The sequence below is a fragment of the Monodelphis domestica genome, chromosome 4 (genome assembly GCF_027887165.1).
Source record: "Monodelphis domestica isolate mMonDom1 chromosome 4, mMonDom1.pri, whole genome shotgun sequence".
Taxonomy (NCBI): domain Eukaryota; kingdom Metazoa; phylum Chordata; class Mammalia; order Didelphimorphia; family Didelphidae; genus Monodelphis; species Monodelphis domestica.
Genome location: NC_077230.1, coordinates 107,696,590 through 107,713,842, shown reverse-complemented (window position 1 = coordinate 107,713,842; position 17,253 = coordinate 107,696,590). Strand labels below are relative to the sequence as shown.

Below are 17,253 nucleotides of genomic sequence, written 5' to 3'. Positions count from 1 at the left end.
TTGCAAGCCTAATTCATTGATCTCTTCCCTCTCAATTTTGTTGCCATAGACAATCAGGGATATATATTGTCATTTGAGTACTGCTTTGGCTGTATCCCATAGGCTTTGATATGATGTCTTCTCATTGTCATTCTCTTTTATGAAATCATTGATTGTTTCTATGAAGTGTTTTTTGATCTACCAGTTTTGAAGATTTAGATTATTTAGTTTCCAAATAATTTTAAATTTGTCTTTCCTTGGACCCTTATTAAATATAATTTTACTGCATTATGGTCTGAGAAATTTGTATTTATTATTTCTTCTTTTCTGCATTTGTTGGCAACATTTCTGTACCATATTACATACTTGATCTTTGTATATGCACCATGTACTACTGAGAAGAAGGTATATTCCTTTTAATTCTTATTCAGTTGACAAAAACAATTTCTATCCCTTTATATTTAGGCTTTAACTATTTATCTTCTTCATTTTGTATGCTCCTGTTAATGTAATCTAGGACACCAGGTTGAGTTTTTGTAGCTGTAAATCAAATTTAGTTGCCATTATATCTTCTGAAATAGCATAAACATATCTGTTAGAAATTTTTGTTCATTTTGGTTTTAATTATTTGTCTGATTTCTTTCACCTCTAGGTAGATTCTCTCCCTTTTTCACTTAATGTCCCAACCAATTTATTTATTGTTCCTTGGGAAAAGTATTCCATTTCCAAATTTGGTCCCATTGTACACATAAAATTCATGATTGGAATGCTCTTCTCCTTCCCTTCAACTTAACAGAGCCCCTTTGATTTTTCAAGTCTTAGCTCAAATGCTTTAGGGATTCCCTTAATTGTTAGTGTTCCCTTCTCCCCACATCATGTTTATAGCATGTATTTGGGACAACTGAGTGGCATAGTATATAGAACCAGTCTTTATCAGTTCAACTTGTCAGAAATTTGCTATTTTGTAAAACCCTGGTAAGCCACTTTCTGCCTCACTTTCTTCATCTGTAAAATGAGCTAGAGAATGAAAGGGTGAAGTATCCCACTATCTTTTTCAAGAAAACTCCAAATAGAGAAACAAAGAGTCATACATTACTGAAACTAAACAACAACAAATCATGCATTTATTCAACCATGGCCATGGCTTATTACCCAAATGATTCTAAACCAAACAGTTATCAAGGGTCACCTATACCAATTGAGTATAAGCCCCTTGAGGATAGGAATTGCCATTACAAAATTACAAATTTGTAACCCAAGTATTCAGCACAGTTCCTGACACGTAATAAGCATTTAATTGATTATATCTATCTGTTATTGATAGAGAGTAGAAATGGGAACTAAAATTTGATGTGGGGACCATTGGTCATATAATGGATTGACTGAAGAGGAGAGAACTGACAATCAGACTTAGAACAAATAAAATGTATCTGAGTTAATCATAGAGGAATCACAGAGGAAGTCAAGGTGAAGGAGTATGCCTAATAGCCATATAATCTCAAGAAAATCAAGGCTTTCCATCTATCAAGTACAATATCACATATATTTGTAACTCTGACCTTCTGATAACAGGTGAGAAATCAGCAAAATAAGCAGGAATCAGGGAGCTCACCAGTCTGAGAAGTCAAGACAAGGTAGTGTTTCAGAATTTTAGAAGGGCAAAACTTTTCTTATTGACAAGATCTATGAGAATTCTCAATGAGAAACTTGGCCTACTAATATTCTTTGGCACCTGCTCCTGTAATTTAAAATTTTAAAGAATTGCCTGGAGCACTAAGCAGTTAAGTGACTTACCCAGGATCACGCAGATGGTATGTTTCAGAGATAACAGAATGGTGAAAAAATTCTCAGACACAAGGAGACTCTCAAAGCCAGAGCTCTGAGCCTGGACAAAATGAACACATGTGCAAGCACACATACACACACACACACACACAAACACATATCTGCTTCTTTAAAAGTATTTTTTTTATCATTTTCTTTACAAACAACTGTCAAACTAGGAAATACAAGACTTAGTATCACTTTTCGGGCTTCATTCAAATACATCCATTCTTAAATAGCTTTCAAAAATGGTTCATGACTTAAAAAAAAAAGATGACAAAAACAACCACCACAAGTAATGACCAGAATAACTTGTATATATAGTACAAATCTTAAAGTTTTATAAAGTGCTTCATATATTTCTTCTCTTTTGATCATAGAGAGTTTTTAGTTCTCAATCATATTTACCTCTTTGAGGCATTTGTCATTGTGGGATAACTCCCTCAATTCAAAACATAGCATCTACTTGATTTTCCTTCTATATCTTTAAATATTCCTTATGTGTTTCCTTGTCCTTCATTTCTCTCCTTACTCTCTGGTCATCTTTTCAACAAAGACCTTGATGCCTGGACCAGAGACCATGCCCTAGGCTGGGTTTTTGTTGTTGTTTGTTTTCTATTTTTTTAACATCTAGTCCACAGACTTTCAAGGATTCTATGAACTTGAATGAGAGAAAAAATTACATTGCCAATAAATGAACATTTAATCCCTACATTGTGCCTGGTACTGTACTAAGCACTGAAGACGAGAATTAGAAAATGAGTTCTTTTCACCAAGGAGTTTATAATCTAATAAGGAAAGACATTATAGTAAAGGAAACTGAAAAGTATGTGTGTGAGAGTGTGTTTATGAGAGAGACAGAGAAAGACAGAGACAGAGACAGACAGACATAGAAAGCTGGCATATTCAGGGACCTAGTGAGGGATCATGATTGGAGATATCAAAATGAGATGAGAAATGTAGAGATAGCTGGCCTTGGAACGTTCCTTAAGTAAAGTTTTTGGAAGGAACTCATTATTACACTCTTGGATGAGTGAGGCAGAAAGTAACCACAAGGTTTAACATCTTTATTTTTACTCAGCTTTATTCTGATTTACAATCCTATATATTTTATTTTATGCATTTTAAAACATTATTCAGAAAAGGAATCCACAGGCTTCAACAGACTACTAAGGTGTGGCCATGGATTAACAAATCCTGGCTCAGCTGTGACCTTGGGTAAGTAACTTTATTTCTCTGAGCTTCAGTTCCTTTATCTGCAAAATGAGGAATTAAGACTAAATAATATTTGAGGAGCCTTACAATTCTAAATCAAGCATCTTATAAGTTGTACTTAGTTTAGTTTATATCACTTATTTCTTATTTGTAACAGTAGTAATACAACCAATGGTGATGTAATAATGACATTTAGCAACAAAAATATTTTTTCTTTGCTAGGCTATATGCCAGGCTTTATATTAAAAAGCTATGAAACTCAAATACAGTTTTTTTTCTCTCAATGCCTTGCCTCATTAAGGCAAGAGCCCCTCCTTAAGTAATGAGCTTTTTCCTGAGAAGGTTCAATGGAAAGGATGACTTTCTGCTTGTTCTTCCTTTGCCTCAGATATTCAGAATTCTGTCTTTAGACTCATTGTGCTTATGTGCATTCCTTCATAGCTGAGATATTAATTTTGTAGCCAGAATTTGACACTCTGTAGGTCACAGCCTCTAATGAGTCCCATAGGCTTTGAGAAGGATTGGATTATTTGACTTTTGAACCATAGCCATAATTAATAGTGGTGAAATATTCATGATGACCTCAGATGAATTAAGAAGTGTAAGGACCGAATCATGAAAATCACTGATCCCAGAGGAAGGCTACATGTCAGACTTTTGTGTCATTTTCTCAGTGGATTAAAAAAATAAGAAAATTATAAGGTTACTTATGAGGAATGAGTGACTGATTTATGGAACCTATGGCAATAGAGTTACTGGGGTTCTCATTTTGTCTTTCATACAAAATTATGGAAGTTAACCCAGGAACAGTGAGATAACTTTTTAACTAGCATGAAAAAATGCCTTCTTATTATGATTAATTCTATCTCACCTATTTTATCCTCCTTAATCCTATGTCTTCTATGTCATTCTTGTCTTTTCAATCATTTTTCTCCCTGTAATTCTTAATCTCCACCATGTATCCAGGTCCCAGTATCAATCCAATAAATACCCAAAAGCACACATATTTTTTGTAATGTGAAACTTTGTGAAAATCCACAAGGATTACTTTGTTCTTGGCAATTAATTTGGAACTATAGTCCAAAAGTTCCTAAACTCTTTATTTTCTTTGACCCAGCAACATCAGTGCTAGGCACATAAGCAAAAAAGGTAAAAGACAAATGGAAAAAAAAACCCATATGCACAAAGATATTATTATCAGCACATTGAATGGTAGCAAATAAAGAGAATGTTTCTTTAGTGAGGAATGGTATATGGGAATTTGTATATTAATATAATATTAATTTTTAAGAAATTGTGATGGATTTAGAAAAGCCTGGGAAGACTTATATGAACTGATAGAGAGATATGAATCAAAAATACCATGTACACATTGAGCACAGAAATGCAAAGGAAAAACTTTGAAAAACTTAAGAACTTTGATCCTTGTGAACAATAAAAATCATGACTTCAGAAGAACGATCCTGAAGAATATATATATATATTTATATATATATATATATATATATATATGTGATGGAGTTGAGGAGCTTAATGAGACATATTTTTAGCTACAGACAACATTTTGATGTTTTGCTTAATGGATGATAGAGATGGATGAGAAAATAATATCACTATAGATGAAATATAGATAGAAGGAAACAAAATTTAGAAAAAAGAAAGGCTAACTTTGTTACTGCTGTTAAATTAACATATTCATAAAACCACATAACAGAAGTTTAGTTTCATATATAATTATGATAATCTCCTCATTACTAAATCCAATGACATTTTCCCATTCCTCATTCTTCATGAACTCTCTGCATTGTTTGATACAGCTGAATTCCATATCCTTCAAAAAAAGCCTCTCCTCTCTGAAATACTATTCTTTCTCATTTCTCTTCCTGACTATTTACTTTCAGGCTCCTTTGTAGTATCTTCATCAACCTCCCTTCCCCTATGCATGGATATATCCCAGAGTTCCTGAGAATACTAATAAATATTATTGTTACAAATATGACTATAGTAGATACTTCATAAGATTGTTGTAAGACTCAAAAGAAATTATGTTCCCAAAAGAGTTTTACTTACCTCAAATCCTATAGAAATATCAGCTCTTATGATTAAACATTTCCATATATTGGATCGACCCCATTTCACATACCTATTCACCAAACTCTGCAGGGTCAGTTGGAATAGAATTAGCAACCACAATGATCCAAGTCATACTTTAGTCTCAGTTTGGAGCAAATATTTCAAAGCTTTTGGAATATGGATTCAAAATAAAAGATTTTGTGTTTTACATCACCTCCTGGAGGGAGGTGGGGTTAATTATGAACAATGAGGAGAATAATGTATCCTGACTATTTACAAAGAACTAATGGTCTAATATGCTAAATATATCAGCATCTTCTGAAACACATAGTACTTTCTCCTTTTTGCAAACAGATTGGAAGCTCACCCGCTGCTGTGTGAAATAGCTGAGAACAGCTGGAACAAATGTTCTCCTCTCTGCCACTGAATTATAAATCACACCTGTCGAGAGTAAGACATTCAGTCCCAGCACTCAAGCAATGGATTTTTAAGGAGCCTTCCCATTTATCAGTTCAACTATTGATTACCTGTGAAAGGTTGTTGAATCGAAGGTATAATGAATGGAGGAGTTGATCTCTAACATGCTAGGCTAAGTGTGTTCGTAAGTTTACCTCCAGGAACTTGATAATATTTAAAGATGCCCCAAAGCATTAAGGAACTCATAATATATGTAACCACTTAGGTCCTGGATCTTGATTACTAATAACAAGTGTGTTAAATGGGAATGGAAGATTGATTAAGCAGAGAAAGTCTAGTTACACATTTAGCTTTCTGATGAACCTTGGGAAACCATGGATTAAATTAAGAAGTTATTTTGAATGGTAATGAATTAGGAAGCAACCCCCAAGAGAAGGCTTATAACAGTGATGAGATCTTCATTGCAGAAGCCAGAGGTAGAAAAGTTCATTAGGTCTAGAGCTCCATCTTCTCCCCCATTTCTCTGAATTCCTACAAAACTAGCTCTCTGCTGTGTATAGATGTCCCTCTTGGTGTTTGAGTTTATTTATCAGTGATATGAAAGGGTTAGACTAGATATTAAATAATGTCCCTTCCAGTTCTTACATTCTAAGAATATTTTCTTTCTGAGCTAACATCTTTGTTTGGCATATCATGTTTTTCGTAGTCTGACTTCAGCCTACCTTTTCTTCCTTATCTCACATTCACAAACTTTATGATCCGGCCATACAGACTGATTTGTTCTTTCCCAGAGTTAATTTGCCATCTCCCAACTCTAAAACATTGACACTTTCCATGCCTAAAATGTTCTCTCTCATACATATATTTTGCAATCCTTAGCTTTTATCAGTCAATCAAAGCTAAGCCTTTCCACTGAAACTGTTCTTGCCAAAGCTATCAGTGATCTCTTAATTGACAAATCTAAGTTGTTTCTCAATCCCCATTGTTTTCAACACTCTCCACTCTGACGTTATAGCTCACCTCCTTCATACTCTCTTCTCTTCTTGTTAGCTTTATAGATGCCACCCTATCTTGGTTCTCTTACCTGTCAAACCATTCCCTCAATCTCCTTTGCAGCATTTTCAACCAGGCTCCATCTATTAATGTTTTTTATTGTTATATGTTTTTCTTAAATCCAGGGCCTTTTCAACTTGCATTTCTCCATTGTCCTCTATATGATTCTCTTTACAAACTGGCATCGCTCTGGAAATTCTAGGTCTAGAAAAAAGCAATTTAAGGAAATTAAAGTTGTAAAAAAATAATCAAAAGATTTAAACACGTCCACTTGTAGACATTATAGCTTTCTTAGGAAATCTGGAAGAATTAACAAATAAACAAATTGAGACAATTAATAGCTTCAAAACAATAGAATACAAAATAAATCTACAAAATTATCAATATTTGTATATGATTAACAAAAAGCAAGAAAAATGCTTAAAAGGTAAACTTCCTACAAAATCATATCAAAATCCACTATTTAGATAACAATCTCCTAAGACATAGGCAATACTTGTATAAACCACTTCAAAATTCTGTTTTTAAAAATAGAAGTATAGTTAGATAATCATTGCTTCTGGTAAGGCTATTCCAATATATTGAAAATGATTTACTATCTATTCTAACTCACAGATAGGTAATCAATCAATCAATCATGTCATGAGTGTGTTTTATAGAACTAGACATATCTGAGATCTCCGATCCAGGAACCTACATTCTAATTAGGGAGACAGCACAAAAAAGGATGAGAGTTGCAAATTGAGGAGAACATTGAACAGGAAAAGTTTCATGGATAGTTAAGTAGGGTCATTGGAGCAGCTTGATCATCCTATCCAGAAACATGGCCAAGGTAGCCCATTTGCCAGGATAGCTTTACAAGGGTATGGTTGTGAGAGTTTGGTAACAAGTGAACACCAAAGATGGAAAAAAGCTCTGAAGATGTTTCCACCAAGCTCTCACATGAGAAGTGCTTCTCCTCCTTGAACGTTTCATCCATTGGGGTATGGAGTAGGTAGTATATCTAAATATAGACATACATAACTAGACAAAAAGATAAACCCTAACTTTCCCTCAGAATCAATATTATGTATCAGTTCCAAGGCAGAAGAGTGATAAGGGCTAGGCAATGGGGATTAAGTGGCTGACTCAGGTCACACACCTAGGAAGTGTCTGAGGCCAGATTTGAACTTAGAAACTTCCTGTCTATAGGCCTGGTTATCATTCCACTGAGCCACATAGCTGTCCCCAATAAACACAACTATGATTCATACTCTTCAAGTATTGACTTGACTCTCATTTCACTTTCTTGTTTGTCAAATTGTATGAGGGTCTTCCTCAAATAACTCATAGTGCTAGTCTATATACTAGATTTCCTTTCCCTCTCATGAAGGCAAAGTGGTCCTGGAGGTACTAGACAAGAAATATCCCTTCCCAGTGGTCCTGCCTTTTTGAGGCAATTTATACTGATGGTTTAATGTCAAGTCCTAGATTATCTCCCCTCTTCAGTCCCTTGATGAGACGTTAATATTTTAGTTGCTGGACCTATAAAGACTAGGTTATTTCACTCTGACTCCAAACTCTGATGGAAAAAAATAAAATATTGAACTCATTTTTAATAACTTCAACTTGATGAATTTTAAGGAATAGTCTTTTCAAAATATTTTATTTTTCTCCAAGTTACATGTAAAAATAATTCTCTCTCTCTCTCTCTCTCTCTCTCTCTCTCTCTCTCTCTCTATATATATATATATATATATATATATATATATATATATATTTTGATCTTGAGTCTTAAATTCTCTCCATCCCTCCTCCCCCACCTTACTGAGATGGTAAACAGTTCAATATAGATTTTATATGTGTAATCATGTAAAGCATATTTACATGTTAATCCTTTTAAGGAAGGAAACTTGAAGAAAAAATTAAAAGAGTGAAAAAGGTATGCTTTGGTCTGGATTCAAACGATCATTTTTTTTCTCCTGAAGCAAATGACATTTTTTATGAGTTCTTTGAGATTGTTTTGGATCATTATAATGCTGAGAATTGCAAAGTTATTCACATTTGTTCATTGCACGATATGGCTGTTATGGTATATAATGTTCTTCTGATTCTGTTTACCTCACTCTGTATCAGTTTGTGACTTTCCAGGATTTTCTGAAATTCTTCTGTTCGGCATTTCTTATACCACAATAGTTCTATTAAATTATATAATACAACTTAGTCATTCTACAATTGATGGCAATTCCCTTACTTCCCAGTTCTTTGCCACCACAAAAAGCTGCTTTAAATATTTTTGTGCACATAGGTCATGTTCCTTTTCAGGTTTTATCTCTTTGGGTTGCAAACCTAGTAATGGTATTGCTAAGTTAAAAATTATGTATAATTTTGAAGTCCCTTTGGCATAGATCCAAATTACTCTCCAGAATAATTGATTCAGTCCACAATAGTGAACCATGTGCATTATATGAATGTGAAATCCCCTAATAGTACATTATGTGAATGTGAAATCCCCTACCCCCTTTATGATTATTTTTATTAGTAGCATAAGTCTTGATTTAATCAAAATTGTATTTCTAGCATAGTTAAGCAATGTTAGCATAATAATTAACTCTTTATCAACCCTTTATGATTATTTTAGTATCAGCTTTCATGATTATATTAGTATTTTACTAGTTCTTAATTGGTGATTATATTATAATCATTACCCAATAAAGTGTAAATTTTCTGTGTGGTCTTAAATTTGCTGACAGGCACCTTGACCTTAATAAGCCTGTAACTCGAGCACCTTTGGTTCTTGAGTATCAAGCCCACCACATCCATCTGTATATTTTACATCACTTCTCCTTTTTTCATATAATTTTTGCTGATTCTTAGGAGTCCTTGTTGCTCAGGCACTTATGTATTACTCAACTAGCTTCTAAATATATAAGTTGTGCTAAGTCTTCTGGGCATAAAAGGAAGCCATCTCACTAGGCTCAGGGTCTTTGGTCTTGACCAGAGTTTGGCATTATTGTGAGACTGGCCATTTTTCAATAAAAACTATTTCTTTTGGGGCTTGGAGACTATGTTTTTTTTATTGGTGTTTCTGATTATCAAATATTATTACTATATCTATTATCTACATTTTTCCCCAAATCTCCTCCATGTTTTGTCATTTTCCTTTCTGTCATAATAGCCTAATCTGATAAGTTTGGGGTGGTTTCTCTGAGTTATTTTAATTAAAAATTTTCTAATCAATACTGATTATGAGCATTTTACATAACTACAAAGTAATTACTTTGAGCACCATCACTTCATATCCTTTGACCATTTATCAATTGGGGAATAATTTGTATTCTTATACATTTGGCTTATTTATTTTTGCATTTGAGAAATGAAGCCTTTATTAGACTTGTAGAAATTTTTTCACCATTATGATTTCAACGTATTACCTTCCAGGCTATTCCCTCTGTTCATCCTTTCCCTTCTTTCATTCTGTTGATTCTCAAAAGTGTTTTGCTTCTGACAAACACTTCTTCTACTTTGCCCTTTTTTTAATCAGCCCTACCCCCTTTCTCTCATTGCCTTCCCCTACTGTTTTCCTGCAGGGTAAGAAAAATTTCTATACTCATTTGAGTGTGTATGATTTTCCTGCTTTGAGCCAATTATGATGAGTAAGGATTAAACTCTTCCTTCCCCACCTATCCTACCTTTCTATTGTAAACATTCTTTCATATATTTTATTATTTTTTTAATTTAATAGCAAATTTCCACATAAATTTTCCAAAGTCCTTTGATCTACATTGCCACCCTCCCTTCTTCTCTCCCACCTTCCAGAGATGACAAGCAATTCAATCTGGATTATACATGTATTATCATGCAAAATATTTCTATATTATTCATTTTTGTAAGAGAATAATCTTATAAAACCAAAACCCCAAAGCATATACCCATATAAAATTCATAAATCATATGTTTTCATCTGCATTTCAACTCTAACAATTCTTTTCCTGGAGGTGGATAGAATTCTTTTTCATAAATCCTCAGAATTATGTTGGATCATTGTATTGCTCTTACTAGAAAAGTCTATCACATTAGATCATTCTACAATATTGCAGTTACGATGTATAATGATTTCCTGGTTCTGCTTATTTCACTCTGTATCAGTTCATGTAGGTCTTTCTAGCTCTTCCTGAGATCATCCCATTTATCATTCCTTACAACACAATTGTATTCCATCACCATCATATACTAAAATGTGTTCAGTCATTCCAAAACCAAGGGACATCTCTTTAAGATTCCAATTCATTGTTACCACAAAAAGAGAAGTTACAAATATTTTGGTACAAACAGGTTCTTTCCCATTTTCTTTATCTGTTTGTAATACAGACCCAGTAGTGATATTACTGGATCAAAGTATATGTTTTGTTTTATAGACATTTGGGAATAATTACAAATTTCCATCCAGAATCTTTGGATCAATTCACAACTACCTCAATCATGCATTAGTGTTCCAATTTTGCCACATCCCCTCCAACATATATCATTTCCCTTTATTGTCATATTGACAGTCTGATAGTTGTTTTTAATATTTTGTATAACTTCAGGGTTGTTTTAATATGGATTTCACTAATCAAGAGAGATTTAGAACATTTTATATGATTATTGAAAGCTTTATTTTTTTATCTAGAAGTTGCTCATGTCATTTGAGCACTTATAAATTGGAGAATGACTTGGATTCATATAAATTTGACTTGGTTCTTTACATATTTGAGAAATAAGACTTTTATTAAAGAAAATTGTTATCAAATTTTTCCAAGTTTGTTATTTCCCTTCTAATCTTGATTGCATTGGTCTTATTTGTATAAAACCTTTTTTTATTTAATCAAATAAATATTATTCATTTTATATCCTGTAATGTTCTATATCTCTTTTTTGGTCATAAATTCTTCCCTTTTTCATATATCTGACAGGTAAACTATTCTATGTTCCCCTAATTTACTTATAATATCACTCTATGTTTAAATCAAATACCCATTCTGACCTTGGAATAGGGTTTGAGATATTGTTCTAAACCTAATTTTTGTCATACTGTTTTCCAATTTTCCTACCAGTTTTTGGCAAATAGCTAGAATCTTGGGGATGATATAACAGTTTGCAGAGGTCATTTAACTCTAGTCAGTTTCATTGATCTACCCTTCTATTTCGTAGCCAAGACAAGATCATTTTGATGACTTTATAGTACAGTTAAAAGTCTGACACTAGTAGGCCACCATCCTACATACTTTTTTTAATTAGTTCCCTTGATATTATTCACCTTTTGTTCTTCCAGATGAAATTTACTATTTTTCTAATTCTATAAAACCGCTTTTTGGTAGTTTTATTGGTATGACTTTGAATAAGCAAATTAATTTAGGTAGGATTGTTATTTTTGTTATATTAGCTAGGCCTACTCAGGAGAAATTAATGTTTTTCCAATTGTTTAGATCTAATTTTATTTCTGTAAAAAGTGTTTGTTATTGTGTTCATATAATTCCTGAATTTGTCTTGGTAAATAGATTCCCAATTATTTTATACTGTCCAGAGGTATTTTAAATGGAGTTTCTCTTTCTAACTCTTGCTGCTGAGTTTTATTGGAAATAAATAGAAATGTTGATGAGGTATATGGATTTATTTTGTATCCTGAAGCTTTGCTAAAGTTAATTATTTCAATTAGTCTTTTCAGTTGATTTTCTAGAATTCCCTAAGTATACCATCATGTCATCTGCAAAGATTGATAGTTTAGTTTTCTTACTGCTTACTTTAATTCCTTCAATTTCTTTTTCTTCTCTAATTGCTAAATCTAGCATTTCTAGTACAAAATTAATTAATAGTGCTGATGATGGACAGCCTTGATCCATTCCTAATTATAAGGGAGTGCTTCTAACATCCCCATTACGGATGATACTTGCTGATGGTTTTAGGTAGATACTATTTATCATTTTAAGGAATGAACCATTTATCATATGCTTTCTAGTGTTTTCAGCAGAAATTGGTGTTGTATTTTGTCAAAGGCTTTCTCTGCATCTATTGAGATAATCATGTGATTTCTGTTAGTTTGATTATTGATATGGTCAATTATGCTGATGGCACTCCTAATATTAAACCAGACTTACATTCCTAGTATAAATATCACTTGGTCATTGTGAATAATCCTTGTGATTTATTGTGGTAGTCTCTGGGCTAGTATTCTAGTTAAGATTTTTACATTGATGCTCATTGAGGAAATTGGTCTGTAATTTTCTTTGTCTCTTTTTGGTCTTCCTGGCTTGGTTTTTATTTATTTTTATTATATTTTTATTATATCTACATCATAAAGAGAATTTGGTAGGGTTCTTCTTTCCTTATTTTGCCAAAAAGTTTGAATAGTATTGGAATTAATTGTTCTTTAAATGTTTGATAGAATGCACTTGTGAATCCATCTGCCCCTCTGGAATTTTTTCCTGGGGAGTTCATTGATGGCTTGTTCAATTTCTTTTTATGAGATGGAATTATTTATGTATGCTATTTTCTCTCTTGTTAATCTAAGCAATTTATTTTTTGTAAATATTCATCTATTTTACTTAGATTATCAGATGATCAGACCATATAATCAGTCAAAATAGCTCCTAATAAAATTATTATATATTTTATGTATTTATTCATATTTACATATTCATATATATCTATTTATGTAAATATATTTATTATATACATATAATATAAATTGTTATAAAAATTAAAATTAGATCTCAATAATAAAAATATTATATTTTAGGAGATTTATTAATGATCATTAGAAATCAAGGAATAAAGAGGATACAAAATAAAGACCATGTGCCCATGCCTTATCAACCCAATTAAAATCCCACCCATAAATTACCACCACCACCAAGCTCAATGTCATCATGCCAAAGAGGCCCAAGAGGATCTCCCATTCGCTAATATCCTCTGTCTACAGGAAGTACATAATGACAGGAAGTCAGTGGGCTCCAGGTAAATGTAGCTCTTTTTTAGGGTAACAGATTTTCAGTTATACATTCCCCCTGAGATCCATGAAAGACTAGTCTCTCCAATGGATCTTATAAACATAATCAACTTTGAAATTACAATAATTTGAGGATAAGAGGAAAATAGAATAAAAACAATGATTGCAAGGCACATTGACACAAAGGGGCAGTTCCCTTTAGCATAAGTGTATACCTACAAAACAAATGCATTCAAACCCACACAGTTCAAATCACCATATCCCAAAGTTCCCTCTGGATCTTCTGTTGCAGCTTGTTGTTGTGTAGGTATCTTCATGGTGTCTTCTCCAAACAGTTCACTTTCTGGTTTCAGAGAGGTAGAATGATTCAAGAATTTAAACTTTGCATTTTAGAATAATTATACATTATATAATAAAAATAATCATCTAAATAATAATAAATAAATAAAATAATTTAATTTCCTCTTTATTACAGGTGAAATCATTTTTTCACTTTTGATTCTGGTAAATTTTGATGCATCTTTTCTGTGAGATAATTTACTCTACTCTTCTCCACTTTTACCTTTTTCCCATCATCATCTTTCAAGAAATTATCAAGGGAACCTACCCTGATATTCTAGAGCCAAAGTCAAAATAGAAATTTTAAGAGTCCATCTATCCCTTCTTGAAAGAATCCCCAAAGGAAAATTCCAAGGAATATTATAGCCAAATTCCAAAACTTCCAGGTCAAGGAGAAAATACTCAAGCAACCAAAAAGAAACAATTCCAAATATTGTGGAGTCAGGATAATATAAGATTTATCAACTTATACATTAAAAGTTTGGAGGACCTAGAATGTAATATTGTGGACAGTAAAGGACCTAGGAATACAACCAAAAATATTCTAACCAGCAAAACTGAGTATAATCCTTCAGGGATAAAATGGGAATTCCGTGAAATAGAAATTTCAAGTATTTTTAATGACAAGACCAGTTAGGCTTTATTCCTGTGGTGAAGAGGATACTCTTGCACATTTCAGGTTATTTATATAGCTGCCAAAGCTAGCTCTGGGGATTAAAAAGTTTTCAGTTCTTCCAAAATAATATATTCTAAAAAGAAATATATTTAATACTCTTCTCACTTGTACTCTGGTCTATATATAAACATAAGCATTCATTTTTTTACCTTAGAACTCTGACCATGGCTACCTTTTACCATGCAACCATTAAAGTTGTTTTGTGATCGTAGTGATCATACTAGACTGAGAATTGGATCTGAATATAAGCTATGTGACAGTCCTACACCGACAGTAAGCAAAAGGACTCCTATAATCTCCTTCTGACCAGCTGTCCTATCCCCTTACAATTTCTGGATAAGGGTTACAGCAGACTATGGCACTTATTAAGGTGCCCCAAGACCTCTGTGGACATATTAAAGTAAAGCTTGGCTTGGAATGCAGGGTCTGGTAGAGAATAGGAAAACTCAGCTCCACTGGGGGTCAGGAGGGAAGGAGGAGGTGGAAGAAAAGGTGGAGAGAGAAGAAAGGAGAATGGGAAGAAAGACAGATGGGGGACAAGGGATAAAAGGGATAAAAGAATGGAAGCCAGGTAGCAGCTTCCTGCCTTTTTAGTGGGTGGGAAAGGGCATCAAGCCCAGGATACTTGGAGAAGGGGAAAGGGGGGTGGGATTTCCTACTTACCTGTAGGCTAGATAATGGGGTCTCTTTGTAGGTCACCAATGGAAGAGGTGAGAGAAAACTTTGATCTTTTTAAAACTTTATTAATGTAAAAAAACCCACTGGAGTTCCATAGCTAAAATTAAATAACCCCACTAAACCCTGAATCTTTTTTAGATTCAAAGTTCCCTCCTAGGTGTGGGATTGGTCCGTATATAGACCAATCCTATGCCTGGAAGTAGGAGGACATGGCTCCTCCCTACCATGGGATTGGTCCATTCAAGACAAATCCCACACCAGGAAGTAGGAGGGAGGAATCCCTGGGCCATGCTGGGTGAAACAGTTCTCCCTGATACAATATTTCAAAACTCACATTTCCCCACCATGATCTTTAGGGAGACCAATCTCCCCAATGGATAATAACAAATATAACAAACTAAAGATTCATACATTCATTTTTTAAATTATTAAATTAGTCAATTTAGAATATTTTTCCCTGGGTACAAGAATCATACTCTTTCTCTCCCCTCCCCCAATGCCATTCCCATAGCCAATGACAAATTCCACTAGGTTTTACATGTGTCATTGATCAAGATCTATATCCATATTATTAATATTTGCACTAGAGTGATCATTTAGAGTCTTTATCAGCAATTATATCCCCATCAACCCATGTGATCAAGCAGTTGGTTTCTTTCTGTGTTTCTATTCCAACAGTTCTTCCTCTGAATGTGGAGAGCATTCTTTCTCATAAGTCCCTCCAAATTGTTCTGGATCATTGCATTGCTACTAGTAAAGAAGTTCATTACATTCAACTGTACCACAGTGTTTCCATCTCTGTGTACAATGTTCTCTTGATTCTGCTCCTTTCACTCAGCTTCAATTCCTAGAGGTCATTCCAGTTCACACAGAATTCCTCCAGCTCATTATTCTTTTCGGCACAATAGTATTCCATCACCAACATATACCACAATTTGTTCAGCCATTCCCCAATTGGAGAGCATCCCCTCATTTTCCAATTTTTTTTACCACCACAAAGTCCACAGTTTTAAATATTCTTGTACAAGTCTTTTAAATTATTATCTCTTGGGGTTATAAACCCAGCAGTGCTATGGTTGGATCAAAGGACAGGCAGTCGTTTAGTGCCCTTTGGGCATAGTTCCAAATTGCTCTCCAGAATTGTTGAATCAATTCACAAATCCACCAGCAATGAATTAATGTCTCAATTTTGCCACATCACCTCCAACATTCATTACTTTCTTTTGCTGTCATGTTATCAATCTGCTAGGTGTGAGGTGGTACTTCAGAGTTGTTTTGATTTGCAACTCTCTGACTATAAGAGATTTAGAACACTTTTTCATGTGCTTTTTAATAGTTTTGATTTCTCTATCTGAAAATTGCCTATTCATGTCCCTTGCCCATTTATCAATGGAGGAATAGCTTGATTTTTTGTACAATTTATTTAGTTCTTTATAAATCTGAGTAATTAGACCTTTGTCAGAGGTTTTTGTTATGAGTATTTTTTCCCTAATTTGTTGTTTCCCTTCTAATTTTGGTTGCATTGGTTTTGTTTGTACAAAAACTTTTTAATTTAATGTAATCAAAATTATGCATTTTACATTTTGTAATTTTTTCTGTCTTGCTTGGTCTTAAAACCTTTCCCAAAGATCTGACAAGTATACTATTCTGTGTTCACCTAATTTACTTATAGTTTTCTTCTTTCATTATATTCAAGTCATTCACCCATTTTGAGTTTATCTTGGCGTAGAGCAAGAAATGTTGATCCAAACCGAATCTCTCCCATATTGTCTTCCAATTTTCCCAGCAGTTTTTGTCAAATAATGGATTTTTTCCCAAAAGCTGGGAACTTTGGATTCATCATAGACTGTCTTGCTGAGGTCACTTACCCCATGTCTATTCCACTGATCCTCCTTTCTGTCTCTCAGCCAGTTCCATATCATTTTGATGACCATTGATTTATAGTATAGTTTGAGATCTGGGACTGCAAGTCCTACTTCCTTTGCATTTTTTAAATTATTTCCCTGAATATCCTTGATCTTTTGTTCTTCCA

General features: G+C 33.6%; 1 pseudogene; it reads left to right on the top strand.

Annotated features, from left to right (window-relative positions):
* The window catches only part of LOC103102907 (E3 ubiquitin-protein ligase Hakai-like), a 182,786-nt pseudogene that overhangs the window by 69,818 nt on the left and 95,715 nt on the right, over positions 1-17,253 (top strand).